The 16,654-nt window shown below is 42.0% G+C and overlaps 1 long non-coding RNA gene across 3 annotated transcripts in view; it reads left to right on the top strand.

Annotated features, from left to right (window-relative positions):
* The window catches only part of LOC140705435 (uncharacterized), a 186,299-nt gene that overhangs the window by 60,930 nt on the left and 108,715 nt on the right, over nucleotides 1-16,654 (top strand). For all 3 annotated transcript variants that reach the window (XR_013543525.1, XR_013543524.1, XR_012084818.2), the window contains exon 2: nucleotides 2,367-2,419. This is a non-coding gene — a long non-coding RNA (uncharacterized LOC140705435). The remainder of the gene's footprint in view (nucleotides 1-2,366; nucleotides 2,420-16,654) is intronic.

Here is a 16,654-nt window from a genome sequence, read left to right as displayed (position 1 = left end):
GAGAAAGAAAGAGAGGGTAAGGTGTGCCTCTGAACATAGGCTGAAGTTCTTTCTCCAGATTTTTTTCCAGCATGTTTATGTGAGAAAGGAAATGGGAAAACAGTGCATCTCAGCACAGGCAAAGGGTCTTTACTGTGGGGTGGAACATGTAAGGAGAAAGGGAAAAGTGTGTCTATGAGTATAGGTAAAGAGTCTTCCTCCAGCATTTGCCCTCCACCATGGATGACACAGAAACAGAGAAATAGGAAATAACTTCATCAGAAGGAATTTCTTTGCATGAATCATCTCAGTCTCCACATTTTAGATGGTGTAAATCCCAGAAGTAACACCTCATTTTAGAAACAAAGCACGAGGATAAGGTGAAAGTGAGGAAGTTATCTAGTGGGCTCTCAGCTCTTCCCACGGATTTTGTGCTCTGCAGTTCAGCTTACTCCAGTGAGGAAAGAGCCTTTCAGCTCATGTTATCCTTCATGGCTATCACTGTCTTGCTTGCTTGCACCAGACAATAAATTTCCCCTTGCTATGTGTCTCTTTGTGAATGCCACTGAGCATAAGGAGTGATACTGCAGACTAGAGATGGGGCTATTCATGTTTGTATATGAATATCCCCATGCAGCTGGACTTAACAAGGGGCCGGCTCCATCCACTCAAATGTCCTGCTGTGGTGTCGGCCTTGCTCATCCTTCCAATCGCTCCTGGAGCCCTGCTCTCTTCCTGCTCAGCTGGCCACTTCAGGCAGGGGGAAGGCGTACAAGTCTTTCTGCATGGCTGTTGAGTGGCCAAATTTACTAATGGCTAAATTTCAGGACTCATGCCTCTTTGCACATAGCCAGCAATGTAACTGGCATCTCTTTAATTAGTGATAATTTACTACTGCAGTTTGCATAATTTCATTTTTGTGGATGTAACTTGTTAATTGGATTCTCTGACTATTGTTGCCTACCTACAGTGTAATCTTTCCATGTCAACTGAAAAGTGTGTCCCTAGGCCTCTTTCCATATTAAGTGTAGGATTGTTACTTCTTACCCTATTATGCAACTAACAAAACATACATGTGATCAATAATGATAAGGTATTTCTCTTGGATTCTAGGTGATAGCAATCCATGCTGAGGTAGACAGAGATATTAATTAGATTTCCTCACAAACTGGTTGTAGGTGGCCATATTTTAAAACCACAGTGTTGTTGAGGTATGCAGAAACCAGTGCCTAGAAAAATAGTTTATGGACTCCAACTCTGAAAACCCACAGTGGTCATGATGGCTGGAGAATTCCTGAGCTGTAGTCCAATTTCCCCCCCCCCCCAAGCTTTGTTAGAAATTGGTAATGTTGATTGATTGTTACTAATGCCATTCTTTCTGATAGGGCAGTTTCCAGAAATGTAACTCTCGCATACCTGGATGAAACAAACTTGAATGAAGTGAAGCATTTTCTACCCCCATAAGAATTCCAATGTATTAGAAATAGCATTGCTGTTAGAGCTATTAGAAGGGTTTAATATATCCTTCTTGCATTCTCCTGGTCCCATTGAGAATGTCAGTGTCCTCTTCCAAATAGGGGCCAGTAAGCTAAGCACTAGAATAATGTTATTTTCTCCTTGCAGTTTGGTGAAAAACACCATGGGACTTTTGTTGTTGTTCCAGTAATTTACATGGATTGAGACAAAAATATAGCCCTTTGGCAAAACACAGTAAGTTCGTTAGGATAATTTTCTACAATTGATGATGTTATCTTCCATTTTTTAAACCCAGTCTATATTCTGTCCATTCTTCCTTTCTGCTGACTTTCCTACCATTACATTCCAATAATTTGTATATTGTCAAACTTGTCTCATAATCCTTCCTTCAATTCATTTGTATACAATACAGGAGAGCATGGCCAAAATTAGATTTTATGTCAATCACTGTAACAACTTAATACTTACTACTTACTTCCTGCTCTCCCAGATCCATATTCAGTAGTACATTCGCATCAGTTCAGTTACTCAATCAAGAATTTCAACAACTGATGGCTATTTCCCAATATATCATGTTAGTTTCTTGTGGTGTATCATGTGATTTCCTGAAGTCTAAGATGATTATGTCTGCTTCTCCACTGTTGTCAGCTTTCATTGTCATTTCTCTTAGAAAAAAATAATCAAATTAGTGATGCATGACCTTCTCTTAATAAATCAAATCTGACAAGCTGACAATCTTTAGCCACACTGAACCTGACCAAATATTCCTCTTCCATAGCCCCAATCAATCTCTAATTTAGTTAGCAATAATGGAGCTCAGCTATGTAGGTATCATTTCCCCATCATTCAGATCACTCTTCTGGTTTTTACAAATACTCCTTTTATAGAAAGTTTTGCTATCCCATTTCCAGGTTTCCTCAAAGAAAGAAAGGAAGTTGCCAGAGAAATTCAATGGAAGCTGATGGTGAGCATTCCCAAATATTTATGTACAAAAATTTTAACAAAATGAAATAACAAGAAGATTCTGCAGTTGGTCAGAACTTGGATCCAATATACTGAAATAAGCAGAATTTGTTAATCATTAATTATTTGATTTCAATGCGTGTACTTTAAATCAGACTCAGTATAGATCTAATGCAAATAAAGAAGAAAATGATAAAAGAAGCATGACACTGAAAAATTCTCATAAAGATTTTTAGCAATACTGTACCGTTCTTCTCACCCAGAGGTGCCACCCACAGCACTAAGTGCTCAGTAGCTGTCTTTAAGAGAAACTTTAACTCAGCAAATGGGACATATTACTCAACAGGAGTGTCCTCACATTAATATGGCTCAGCAGTGTTGATGCTTCATTAGCAGAAATGAGCATGAATATTTACTTCAGATTATTCATGCCCTATGATTGGGCTGCATATTACAAATAAAGTTAAGAAAATCTTTTCGTATTTACTTTTAAAACTCACAAATGTAGGCAACATATCTGTTATGAAATCCTGAACAGGTAAATGATATGTCACCCTTGAGGTCCATGGGCTGAAGAAATATGGTTTAGTGGGTATAGCTGGGTCAAAAATATGAAAGGCCTGACTTCCACTCCAACCATTGTTACAGCAAAGTGTTTACTGGAAAGTATCCTTGCTGCTGCTCTTTCTGGCTGCCGTGTGGGCTCCGAAACAAACCTGAACACAACAGACTGGCTCTAATATTAAAATTTGTTTTATAAGGAATGTGTATTTCTTCCAATTAACCGACTTCTCCCTCAGTGGGTTTTCCTCAGAGATGTGTGCCTCAGCAGTCCAACTTGCAAATTCAACCTTTGTTTGTCATTTAATGATCAATCACCAAATAAAGCATGCTAAAGACAAGAAGGCCCGGAAAACAATGACTAGAAATTGGGCCTTTTCGGCAGTCTCTTTGCAACTCCGGAATAGTCTCATGCCTGAAATTTGCCTAGCCCCTTCACTGGAAACTTTCAAAAGACTACTAAAAACATGGCTGTTCACATAGGCCCTCCTGGACCTTAGAATATCTTAATCACTCATAGGCATCCTTCAGTCTTGAGAGACTATCGTAACATGCTCTGTATGGAGGACTTTGATGCTGTATGCGAAACTGGAGTGTCCTCTCCAGAGCACGAAGCCTGGGTAGAATAATAAGGAGGATAGGCTGTTACCCAAGCAGCAAATCCCCCCTCACCACATGGCTGAAATAGTCCAATGGAAAGGCAAGAGCCAATACAACTGGTTCCAGCGATGTCGCAAGAGTTGCCAGAATGACACGAACTGCCTCGGGGACTCCGGCTCTGGATTTTGCCTCAAGGTTAACTCCTGAAGTCTTTTCCATCAGTGGATATAGCCACAATGCAGTGGAGGTTTGAAATCAGAGTTTTCCTTCTCCTAGATGGGCTGCCTTCCCAGGCTGATGAGCCCAACCTACCCAGGAGAATATCTTAATACAGTGGTGCTTTTAACAATTACACCTTCAGTCCCTCCACCATGCCTTTTTATTATTTTAATTATTTTATTTGTCATTGTTGTTGCATTTTGTTTTAAGTTGCTACTCAGTTAATCTCTTGTATTGTTGTTTTATAATGTTGGAATTTGTAAACCACCCAGAATGGCCTTAGTAGCTAAGTGGGTGATATGAAAATCAAATCAAGTCCAGCTAATCAATGAATCCATCAAAAGTGAGGTAAGAAAAATCACAAGCGATGACAAACATCTTTCACCACTTGAAGAAGCATGTCTTCTAAATATAGCCTAAAGATCTCATTTAATTTAATCCTATGTTCTATGGAAACCAGAGGGATTTTTGAACTTTGAAATTATCTCCAGTCAGATACTGTCAGAAATCCCGTTGCTGTAAGTTATGCCATGTAAGGCTGGTGACATCAGCAGCAGTCTTGATTTTTCAGAAATTAAATGTTTCTGATTTCTCCCCTAAAAGTCCTGAGACTCCCATGGAATTCCTTTCATCTCCCAATGTGCGACCCATCCCTATGGGCTAACCACTCCTCTAACTAGCTGCAGCTTTGCATCCCTCTCCAAGTTGGCACATTTTATAGGCACAAAGATCACGTTTTAGTGTTACTAAATGGCATATAACTTTTTTTGTTTCTAATTGGCGTCTTTAAGGGCTTTGAATTACCCTGGGTCCTCTCGAGGAGCCTGATATGACATTGCCTGATGCTCCTTTAAGTGAAACCACAGGAAATGCCTTAAGTGGATTCATTTGTTTGCCTTTATGGAGGAAGCAAAGGCGATAAGGATACTAACTGATCTTTCCGGTCCCTTTTCACTGGAAGAAGGTTATTTTAATTACCTCAGAGGCTTGTGTAGGCACTATTTTAAAAATTAATGTACTCTGACAGAATTATGAATGGGTGATAAAAATCAGTCTGCTGGCACATTCTCTGAAGAATATCATAAGAGGTTAGGAGATGAAGATGCATAAGACAAGTCCCTAGGTACAAAAGAGTTTGCTCTTTTTCTGTTGCTTTTGTATGGGCTATGCTTTCACTCAGGGTTTGCTTCAGGCTGTACTGGGGAAGAGTATGGACTGCCAAAACTTGGCAGTTGATGTCTATGTTTTACAGAAATTCTTTAAGAGTATTCAGGTGAGTTGTATGTGTCTTTTGCAATAAAATGTCTTGGGCTCATCTGGGTTCAATTTCCCTGCCATTTGCCAGCATGATGGCCTATTTTATTTATTTATTTATTTATTTATTTATTTATTTATTTATTTATTTATTTATTTATTTATTTATTTATTTATTTATTTATTTACCCCGCCCCTCTAGACAATGTCTACTCGGGGCGGCTTACATAGATAAAAACACATTAATACATTAACACATTAATATGACATATAAAAATACAATTATAAGAATTAATTTCAAACAACACATTTCCAAGATGGCATAACCAAAAGAGAGAGAGAGAGAGAGATCTATGCTAAATTTTAGAGATCTATGTTAAATTTTAAAGAAAATAGCTCTGTTGTCCTTGTATACAATCTAAGGGTGAGGTTGGGCAATACCATTATGAGACCAGTAAATGTTTACAAACAAAAGCTTTGACCCATGTTGGTCTTCATCAGGCTGGGCAACACAGTGCTGAGGATGGTGCAGAATGAAGCTGAAAATGTTCCTTTGTTAAAAGCAGATTTCAAAATGGGGACTGCAGGATCAAGTCAAGGGAGTAATGTCAGATTTTACCTCTGATGGTGTTGAAATATCTCTCCCAATCCTGCTAGGCAAAAGGCTGCTAGTCCTTCAGCATCCACATCACCACCGCATCATTATCCTATATTAGGTTCCTTTTTGGCTGTGGATAGGGGAAACCAAATGGGACAAAACCTCTTCTCAGAGAACTTGGGATAAAGTCTATTTTACCCATTAAGTGAGACAATTGCAACCAGATTAACAGCACTAGATAGAGGAGGAAAATGTCCTCAGGCCACAGTCCTGCATGGGCAGTGTTAGATACCTATGTTTGATGGTAGGCTGAATAGCTATGGTTGACTATTCAGGGTATAATGTATATATTTAAAGCCATGCAGTCCTTGTACACAATCCAAAGGCAAGAATGGCCAAAGCCTTTATCAATCCACGAAAAAATTATAAACAGAACCTAGTTTCCAGCCTGTCTCACTCTTGACCTGATATTTGCAAAAAGGGAAAAAGAAAGAGAGAGAAAGGAAAGTTGAGGAATACAGCAATAATTCCATTAGTAGTTCAATCTTGAGCAATTGTCAAAACACTCATCTAAAGCAAAGCAGAAAAATATGCAGTGTAGGAGGTTGTGTTCAGCCTTGATACAGAGGTCAAACTCCACACGCACACCCTGGAATATGTAAAGCTGGTTGCAAAAATTATCCTTTATGAAGGCTTACAGAGAATGAATTGTTTGATTTCCAAGCTTGCAGGTTTCTACAGAATGCCTATTATACAGTGAAGAAATGTGCACCTTGTTTTCTCTTTGCCATGCTATCTTTGAAAAACATGTGTGTAGTGCTCTGAAAACTGGGACAGAAACAATATTGAATGCAGTAAATCATCCCAGCTGCCACAAGGGCAAGATGGTAGCTATGGTAACATCATATATTAGTGGCACCGACTCACATGTAGTGTTTTCTCCTTCCTTCTTTTACAGAGAATTTTAGCCCATCTGTTTGAAGTTATCAGAATGGAGGGGAATTATTTTGTTTGACATCCAGGGTTCCCACATACATATTGCTGTAATGAAAGGCTCTCTGCTACCCCAAGCATTTTCTAGTCATATGCTTTCTCCACCCAACTCCATATATACTCTGAATAACTTAATGGACTGTTGTTTAAAATGTGGTGAGAGGGAAAGGTTGATTCTCCTTGAGGGTTTTTTTAAGCTCAGGCCCAAGACATTTTGCTGGCAGAAGTGAAGGACAAGATGGCCTCAGCCCCATCAACATCCATATGCAAAATGGACACTGCAGTGAGTTTCAAGAGGAGGGGAAGCCTTTTCCACTACTCTTCAGATTTGCAAGGAGCAAGATTTTTCTGGATAACACACTGGACTGAGTAATATATACAGCATTCCTCTGCAATGTTACAGGCACATAGCTTTGACTGGCTCCTAACTTACATGTCAGGGGTACCATCTGTGGTGCCTCAGGAGAAGGTTACTGTACAAGATAGCCAGCCAGGCACATACAGTCAGTGAAAAACACTGGCTCAGGAGGATGGGAACTCAGGGGAATCATAGTGGAAGCTGCTTTTACTGCCTGAGACAGGGTAAATATTATGTTTAATAGTTTTGCCCAATGTTTGGTCCACTCTGGTATCATTTTCTCAACTTTAAATTCCAAGTGTGCTTTCTGAGCAAGATTTTGGAAAATGAAAGCTGGCAAAGAGAGAGAGAGAGAGAGAGAGAGAGAGGTAGCTAATAGTATGCACAATTATAACATCTGTACGTAACTATGTGGCATCTCTATATATTTTTGGATATATGCTACTCAGGCAAATGGCGGCTATTAATACCTGTTCTGAGTATTCATTATCTACTTTCAAGCAAAAAGGATATCATTATGTCAGGTCATTAAATGGAAGCAAGCTTACAGGAAATTTCAGTAACTATCAGTGCAGCTGTACATGACACTGTTTCTACATAAATACGCTAAGCTTTCTAGCTACAGTAGTGATGTCAGAATAAAATACTGAAGGTCTGCAAAATGCTTTGTTATTTTTAGATGCAGAAAACCCTGAGGGCAGCACTGTGAGTCATATCCTGTGGGTCTCCACACATCTATTCCACAGAGAAATTAAAATTGTTTAGCTATATTCACTGAAAACACCTGACCAGGGAGGGAACTTCATACTTAGTATTTCCACCTGGGAATATTTCACCTATTTCTTGAAATGACTCTATATAGATAGTCTGAAATTGCTCTTATCCACAAGTAGCAAATTATCCTCTATCTAAGCTTGTGTTGTTAAAAAAAAACATTTCCACTAGCCATAATGTTCCTTTTTGTCTTTCTTTGAATGGCTCAGGGTTTACTTCAATGTTTTACTCATTTCATTGCAATATTCTTTTGTTCTCAAAAGTACTGAGGAAAATGAAGTCTTTGAAGTTCTCTCAGACATTATCTCAGCAAAATTACGCAGTATCGCAAATCTTAGGAATTTAATACAGGAGGCCTAATTGTTGGGTTTAAATTCATCAAAGTTTAAGCCAGAAAGGAGAAATATTTTTCAAGGGTATTGTGGGAAATGGTTTCAAAGACTTAGACAATTCTCTAGCATTTGCCCGAGTAGATGAAGTCCCGAAAGAAGCCAGAGTAACCTCTGCAAACATTTACCAGGGATCCGAGTTTGTGGCCCAGTGAGAAGGGATGCCACTGCTTGGCCTCCATCTTGGGCACATTGTTCCCTGGTGCTCTTGTTCTGAGGCAGATGCCACTGGCTGCTCAATCCATGGAGTGCTTGTTCTGGAACTCCCAGCCCAGCCTGGCTGGGGGTTAAAAGTGAGCCCCGGGCCCTTTCTTCCAGTAGTCACCATGTGGACTTCTCCTACCCACCCTCTCATTTTTCCATGACAATTGTATCTCAGATAATAGATAGTATGCTGTTCTTTTCTGTGTGTACCTCATATATTTTGTCACTGCTCTGCTGGCAGCACAGGGAGACAATTTTATGCATAGGAACAGATCTTTGGGAAAGGGGACAGGCATTTAGTCCTATCCCAGGAAGCTGAGCCTCCCCATATCTCTAGGAAGCATTGGATGGGGAACTGATGGGGGCAGGCCCAGATCAGAAAGGCTGCAAGAGTTCCCCACAATGGAAATCAATAGATCTCTCCCTACCATAATAGATTTGTACCTGGTGTGTATGTGTGAACGTATCCCTTGCTGGTTGCCAACTTACCAGTTACCCAGCAATGGGTACCAGATGGCAGGTGGCTCACCTGATATGCATCTGCTCCCTATGCTGTAGTAATGCTATGCTGCTGTGACCAATACAAGCAGTGGCTTTTAAAAATCTACTACTTATCTGCCTACAATAAAACGTTTACGTTCAGGAATGTATGTGTCTCAGTTAATGGGCTAGTTGCTGGGATATGTCCGAGATTTTTCTCACCTGGGCTCACAAACACTCACAATTTGTGATTGAAGAAGTAGTCAAGGAATTCAGGTCTCCCCATTCGATCAAATTATTTTTCACTAGCCCATCTATATCTCCATCAGATTCTTGAGTTAAAAGAGCGGAGTTCCCCCCCCCCCAGCAACTGGGATTGTTCCCCAAAGTGAACAAAATTATAGAATCATAGAATCACAGAGTTGGAAAGAGACCACATTGACCATCGAGTCCAACCCCCTGCCATGCAGGAAAAGGAAGAGAAGCTTTTGGAAACCATAAAATGTTGGTATCCATGGCTAAAGAAATTATCCTACCAAATAGTCAACAGACTGTTGTACTTCCTATGGCTTAAGCCTGCCTCTTGCCTCTGAACATAAAAAGTGCAAGTTAAATAGGAGTTTCAACAAGGCTACAGAGGTTAGGTTTCTTAGGTAATTTCACAGGCAAAAGAAGAAGAACAAAATATATTACGTCTGGTGAAGTAGATCAATATACTCAGGGACTTCCTCTTCATATTGGTGACAGGAAGTCTGCCAAGGACAGGTTAAGGTTTGAAAGAAACAAAGAGTACAATCTTCTGGGGGGGGGGAGGAGGAATGGAATGAAAGCTTAAGAAGAGTAGGAAAGAATCATACAGAGTGTGACAGACACACACCGAAAAGCAACATATTTACCAGAATCTGGTCAGATTTACATACACCAAATTTGTTCCCCAGAAGAGATGAAGAATTGGTCAAGATCTACAGAAATCTATGAAAAGCTGTCAAATAGGAATCTTTTCAATGTGAGGACACAATATTGCACAAAAAAATTTGACGAAAATTAGAGTGGATTGTTGCTGTGTCACTACAAATGCTGGGAATAACATTATGGAATGGTCTTAATGTTAAAAGCCACTCATCCACTAAATCATTCTGAATTGGCATGCACATATCAGAAAGTTCTGTCTCCACTCATGTGCCGCTGTCCCAACATTTTACCTTGAAAACTCAAAGGTAACATTACCATAGCTGTCCATCAAGTGACAGAGTGGGCCAGGTGGTGAATTGTTTCACTCACACCCAAGAGATTTTCTTTCAACCTTGGTGAGGCAGCAGATGGGAAATACTCTTGAGAGTCTCATAAGGAAGTTCTCTTTCAATAGCAAATGAGGAGAACAAATTGCAAATGGGGAGAAGATATATGACTCTCTTGTTCATAGGAGATTGCCCCAGGGACTTCGTAATAGCCTCTGCAGCCACTTTTCCTGCAACTCACCTAAGGATTCCCTGCCTATGAGTCCAGAGTTTCCTCAGAATTCTTCAAAACACCAACTGTCACTATGTATCGATTTATCAAGAGCAGAAAACTTTCATCTTTTATTGTTGATTGTATACTGGGATTTTTTTTTTAGCATTATAATTTCCAGAACCCCCATTATGAATTTTCTGCCTGACAAACAGATAACATATAGCTAAATGTAGCTCACTCGGGAGAAAAGACTTAACTGGAAGGCTTTGAACCCTAGCTTTGTCTAGCTTCCAGTTCAGAGAGTAAGCTCCTAGGTGGCACTGGGGCAGGATCAGGACACCTTAAATGCAACTAGACCAGAAAAAAACACCACAGGTATATAAATAATGCAATATCTACATGTATGTATACATAGCAAGTCAACATCCAGAACAAGTAATCTTCAAATTTGTAATAACCTAACATAAACTCTTTCCCCCGTCTCTAACTGAATTTTTTTAGCTAGCCCTAATTTAATCCATTATTTTACCATCCCTAGTGTCACCTATTCCTTCCTACATTTGGTCCTTTGCTATGCATTGGTCCTAATGAGGAAAGAAGCCTTGAGAGTAAGCCCTGAGCAGCTTTCAGCCCAAATGGGGACATGACAGGAAAAAGGAGCACTGAAAATTGACAAGCTCCATGGGCAAGGAACTTTGCTGCATGGAGCCTCTTTGTGCTCCCGGCCAGAATAGCGCAAGACGTGCTTTCATGTCCCAGATATCGGGGAGGGGAGGGGAAGGGAGCACCTTATTTAACAGGTGGTCCTCCCTCAATTGGCCTCTTTCGAGGCTTGCAACTGTGGGGGAAGGAAGACTGTTCAGCTGGGCTTCCCCAGTGATGCAGTTGATTTATTTTGAAGGACCCATTGTGGAATTTAGGGGGGCTGCATCAGCACCCCCCAGTGGTTTGGTCTCAGGGCTTTGGGGCCCACTTTCATTGCCCTAACACGGCTTTGTATATAAATAAATAAATAAATAATAGATGGGGAATTAACACTGGGGGAGGAGCACTAAGTGGGGGGCTTCAGGGGAGCAAGGCCTCTTCGGGACCTGGCCCCAAGGGGACTACAGTAATAAGGCTCGAGCCCAAGGGGAGAAAGCATTAGAGAAGGGGCAAGACTTCGCCTCCTGCTCCTACTCAATTCCTTCACTTCAAGGTAAATTTGTTGTTGTTTAGTTGTTAAGTCATGTCCAACTCTTCAGACCATCCTGTCCTGCAAGATTGGCTGTAACCAACTGTCATGTCAATATTGTCATTCAGGTGGTGATATTTAAAAAGAGTTGATAAAATTCAGTGTAACAGCCCAAACTCTGAATGCTAGATTTTAGATAGACATGTGCCTTAATTTTGGAGCATATATTCTTTCTTATACATACACACCATATTCGAATTACACACCAATACATTGATATAACACAATGCATTCAGAGTGAACAATGTTTCTAAAATGCCATCAAAAGCTGCTGGAGGCAGGACCATCATTACAGCAGCAGATGAAGGGAGCAGCGTAGCAAGGAGGGAAGTTATTTTCTCAGTTCCTAATTTACATAGGAAGAATATAGGGAAGCATCAAATGGAGCCATAATCAGACATTCAGAATTGAGAGACGATACACGAGGAAAGATAATGAACTACCCCATCCTCTCCTTTTGCATTTCCATCACTGTTGATGAATCTCCAGTATTTCAGAATGCTGCAAAAATCAGTGTTGTGAAATCTGTGAAGACCTTCATGGATAGAGTTTCGAGTTCACACAGAAAGTTCAAAAACTTGAGCTAGGTACATTGGCTATGATTCATGAAATGCTCTCTGAGTTAGGTATTGGTGGCTTGGCTCTGGCCTGGTCCCGTTCCTTCTTGGAAGACTGCCCCCAGAGAGTGCAGCTTGGGGAGATTATTTCGGCCCCGTGGAGTCTCAAATGTGCGGTTCCACAGGGGTCGACTATTTCCCCAATGCTGTTTAACATCTATATGAGGCCGCTGGGAGGGATGATCAGGAGGTGTGGAGCATCATGTCATCAATATGCTGATGACACCCAGCTCTACATCTCCTTTTCACCAACTGCAGGTGATGCCGTCCTGTCCCTCCAGCGCTGTCTGGGGGCCATACTGCAGTGGATGCAGGAGAACGGACTGAGGCTGAACCCGGACAAGACGGAAGTTCTGAGGGTGGGTGGCCCTGTGGATGGTGGCTTGGGAAACTCCCTCATGTTTGGGGGGGTGGCCCTGGCCGCGAAGAGTGGGGTCCGCAGCCCAGGGGTACACCTGGACCCGATGCTCACCATGGAAACGCAGGTGGTGTCGATAGTCCGCACCGCCTTTTCCACCTTTGGCGGATTGCCCGGCTGCGACCTTACCTCGACACGGGGGCACTCACTACCTTAGTACATGTGCTAGTAATCTCTAGATTAGACCACTGTAACACGTTTTACATGGGGCTCCCTTTGAAGCTGACACGGAAACTTTAGGTGGTGCAGAATACAGCAGCCAGACTCCTTACTGGAGTGAGAAAATACCAACATATCTCTCCTACTCTGGCCATGCTGCACTGGCTGCCCATCCATTTCCGCATTGACTTCAAAGTATTAATGCTTACATATAAGGCCCTAAACGGTTTAGGACCCCGATACTTGGCGGAATGCCTGCTCCCACCTAGATCTACTTGGATCACCGGCATGAGCCAGGAGGTGAGGCTAGGAGCCTAACACCGAGGGAGGCCCGGAAGGAAAGGACATGAAATCGGGCCTTCTCGGCGGTGGCTCCTCGCCTCTGGAATAACCTTCCTCTGGTTATTCATGCGTCCCCTATTCTGGGCACTTTTAAGAGTCAACTAAAAACATGGTTGTATGTTCAGGCCTTCCCTCCTGTCAATATTTAATTCTTTATTTTTTCTTTCATTTATTATTTATTTTATTATTTTATGTATTATGGACTGTTTGTAAAATTCTTATGTTTCATCGTATACACCTTATTGGAAGCTGCCCAGAGTGGTCGACTAGACCAGATGGGCGGGATATAAATCAAATAAATAAAATAAAATAATAAAATAAATCAGACTGCAAAGAATTTTTTTTTAAGTTTTAGATATTACGTACGACCAAGAATTTTGTTTCTCTGCAGGGATCTAATGGCTATGCTTTTTGTGTCTGCTGATGGAAAAAATTGTCTGGGGAAAAATTCTGATGTTATAAGAAGAGTCCTTTCCATGAGACTGGACTCAAGTGAGGGTTTAACACCAGTAAGTCTAGCAATTTGATTAACTGGCCTCGTATGATACCTAACTTTGTTTTCCCTGTCTTGGTGATCTAATGACTGAAGCCAGTTTCACTTTTTTATTGCTGCATGCCTTCAAGGGCCCTCCGCTGTGGTGCGGAACTGCCAGGGTGGGGCTTTTTTTGCCCACATGTCCAAACGAAAGCAGGGAGCTACACAAGAGGACCAGCGGGCAGGGCTTTAGGCAAGCCTTTAAGAAGACTGCCCGTGCTGACACCGTCTTCTTCCCTCCTTAGCAAGTGAGGGAGAGGATGTTGCTCCAAACCACACAGTTTCGGTTTCGCTGCATGGTCAAGCAGCACACAAGCAGCAAGGGGGTTGGGCTGTGCATTGGCACAACCCTAAGGTTTTGGGACTTTGCGGGGGGGGGGGGTTAGCCTTGGCTTTGGTGCCAAGGCTATCAAATAAGTGAAAAATAAGAATATAGCAATAAAAAATAAAATAAAAATAAATAAATAAACAAGAACACAATAATAATAATTATTAATAAATTAAACTAATAACAATTATATTAAAATAACATAGGCTGGGGAGAGCTTGGGCCAGTGGCCCAAGATTTGGGCAGCCAGTGGGGCCATAAAGGGAGCAACCCCAGGTAGTGGGGGGGCAGTGTGACCTCCTAAGTGCCCCTTTGATAAGCTTCTGGTTTCAGTTCACCCCACCCATCACAGAATTTAGTGTCCAGTGATCTGGGCAAAACTTTCAAATACCACTACAACTACAACTGCTAATAATACTCATCATCATAAAAAGAAATTTAGGGTAATATTGATTGGAATTTTAAAAAAATCAAGGAGAGGGAGAGAAGGAAAGGAGTAGGACAAGGGAGAGTTGAGAGAGAGAGAGGCTAGATAGGCAACCCAGTGGCTGTGAGCCCCTGGGAGTAGTAAGTTGTTCATAATACCTTTCAATAAGGGTTGGGGGGCAGTAAAGGAAAGTAGCCCGCTATGCACTTATGCAGTCTCCTCCAATGATTTCTTCATCAGATGAAGAGGAGTGGCCAGACTACACAACCATTTGGCTCAGTGAGGCTCAGTGCATTGGAGAGGGAAAGGGCATAGACACAGATGGCTGCTGGCTCCTGAGTTGTGTAGGTCACAAAGGGAGTCAAAAGCACACAGGTTGGCTGAACTTAAGAGGATATGGGGACATTATGCTCTCTTGCATTGCCATTCTAGAAGGTGAGCACCCGGAGCCATCTGGAGCATTGACAGTAGCAGATACACCAGTGAGGAGGCCAGTGGGATCCCAGCATCAGTCTAACCACCAGAAGGGTCACAGAGGGTGTCGGCTGGCATGCAGACATTATTTCAGGATGTTTTGTTTTGTGGGAAAGAAGGCACTGCACAATGTCAGAAGCTTATGAGGGCATTCCAGGAGCTGACTCAGGAGCTTGGTGTGCTGTTAACTGAAGAAAAAAATCAATGTCCATGCCCAATTTTGACTTTTTTGTGCATTGAGCTCGATACCATTCAGCAGTCCACGCTGACTGCCAGGGGCCAAAATTGTGGACCTACCCAGTGCAGCAACATTGACAGCATTTTTGGAGCCCTCCAAGTGAGTTGGTGGCAGTAGGGAAAAGCGATAAATCCCTGTCCTCTTTGCAGAGGAAGGATGTGAAGGTCTCTGGTGAGCAAGTGGTTATTCAGTTGCTGAGATCCAAGACTGACAAGTTGGAAAAAATTCAGGTTCTAGTGCTAGGAAGGTGTTCAATAGTCAACATTTGCCCTGTTAAGGTGACAATGGAGTATGTGAGGCTTAGTGGAAACCAAGATGGTATTTTCTGAGTCATAAAGATTCCACACCAGTCACTAAATATCAGCTCTGGAAAGTTACTATTCAGGCCTTATGAAAGGCTGGGATTCAATGTTAGTGAATTGGTACCCACTCATTTTGTATTGGTTCAGCATCTACAGTGGCTGCTCTAGGCTATAGAGTAGAGGACATTAAGAAGACAGGGAGGTGGTCTTCCCACAAGTACTGAGGTTATGTGTGGCCCCTACCAGAGTTGTATGTTCTGGCATTTTTGTTTTTTCTTTTCCTTGCAGGTTCAGGGATGCCATCATCCCAAGTTTGAGTTTGTATATGTGGGCACAGCTATGTGTACTGGGCAGCAAAGTATGCCAGTTGGACCAGATGGGGTCAAAGCCTGGGCCTTGGCACATGGGCAATGCTGGAGTGTAGGGGACAGAGAGGCATGCTCTGGGATGAGTTCTTTGAATTTGTGTCCAAGGGTACTCTAGATGTGCCCCTCCCCAACATTGTGTTGGTCCACTTTGATGGATTTGACTTGACCCAATGTGGGGGCAAGTCACTGGTGTTGCAGATCATTGCAGATCTGCATGCTTTCATTAAGTGTTTTCCCAGAACATGTGTTCTGTCATCCGTGATCATGCCATCAATGGTGTTAAGGGCCAGATGTCATCCTAGATGCATCGATAGGGCCCCAAAAGGAGTGAATCAAGAAGTTGGAAGGGCTGGATTGGGGTCAGTGATTTCTCATCCTGACATTAGAGTTAGTTGTCCCAAGTTATACTGGGATGATGGGGTGCATTTATCAGATTTAGGGCCAGATTTGTTACTTTGGGATTTACAAGGGAGCCTTCAGGCTGAAATTTTAATTTGGTGTGGGGCCTGGGGCATACATTGTAGCCCCTCATCCGTGGCATGTAGTGCAAAGCAGGATAGGTTCAGGGGATTTTCAGGGGAGACACCCAGCAGGTGCAAGGCACCCCCCCTCTCAGAGTTGCAGTAAAAGAGGTTCAGTAGAGGGGGGGAAAGCAGGGGACCCTGGGGGATGTTTTGTAGATCCCCTGTATAAAATGTATCCCTATATATTTGTTCAGAGATAAGCTTCATTGCATTTAACTTGACTTACTTGCTGATAAATGCATGTAAGATAGCAGCCCTAATTGTTCATGGCATCATCTACTCTGTAATGTATTGCTTCCCCACATGTATCACATATAAAATTAGCACCTTTCCCCCCTCAAAAATGTACACAAACATTTTACTACATTTGCTAAGTATTTTCACATCA

The sequence above is a fragment of the Pogona vitticeps genome, chromosome 3 (assembly GCF_051106095.1).
Source record: "Pogona vitticeps strain Pit_001003342236 chromosome 3, PviZW2.1, whole genome shotgun sequence".
In the NCBI taxonomy this organism is placed as follows: domain Eukaryota; kingdom Metazoa; phylum Chordata; class Lepidosauria; order Squamata; family Agamidae; genus Pogona; species Pogona vitticeps.
This window is presented reverse-complemented; position numbering and strand designations above follow the sequence as displayed.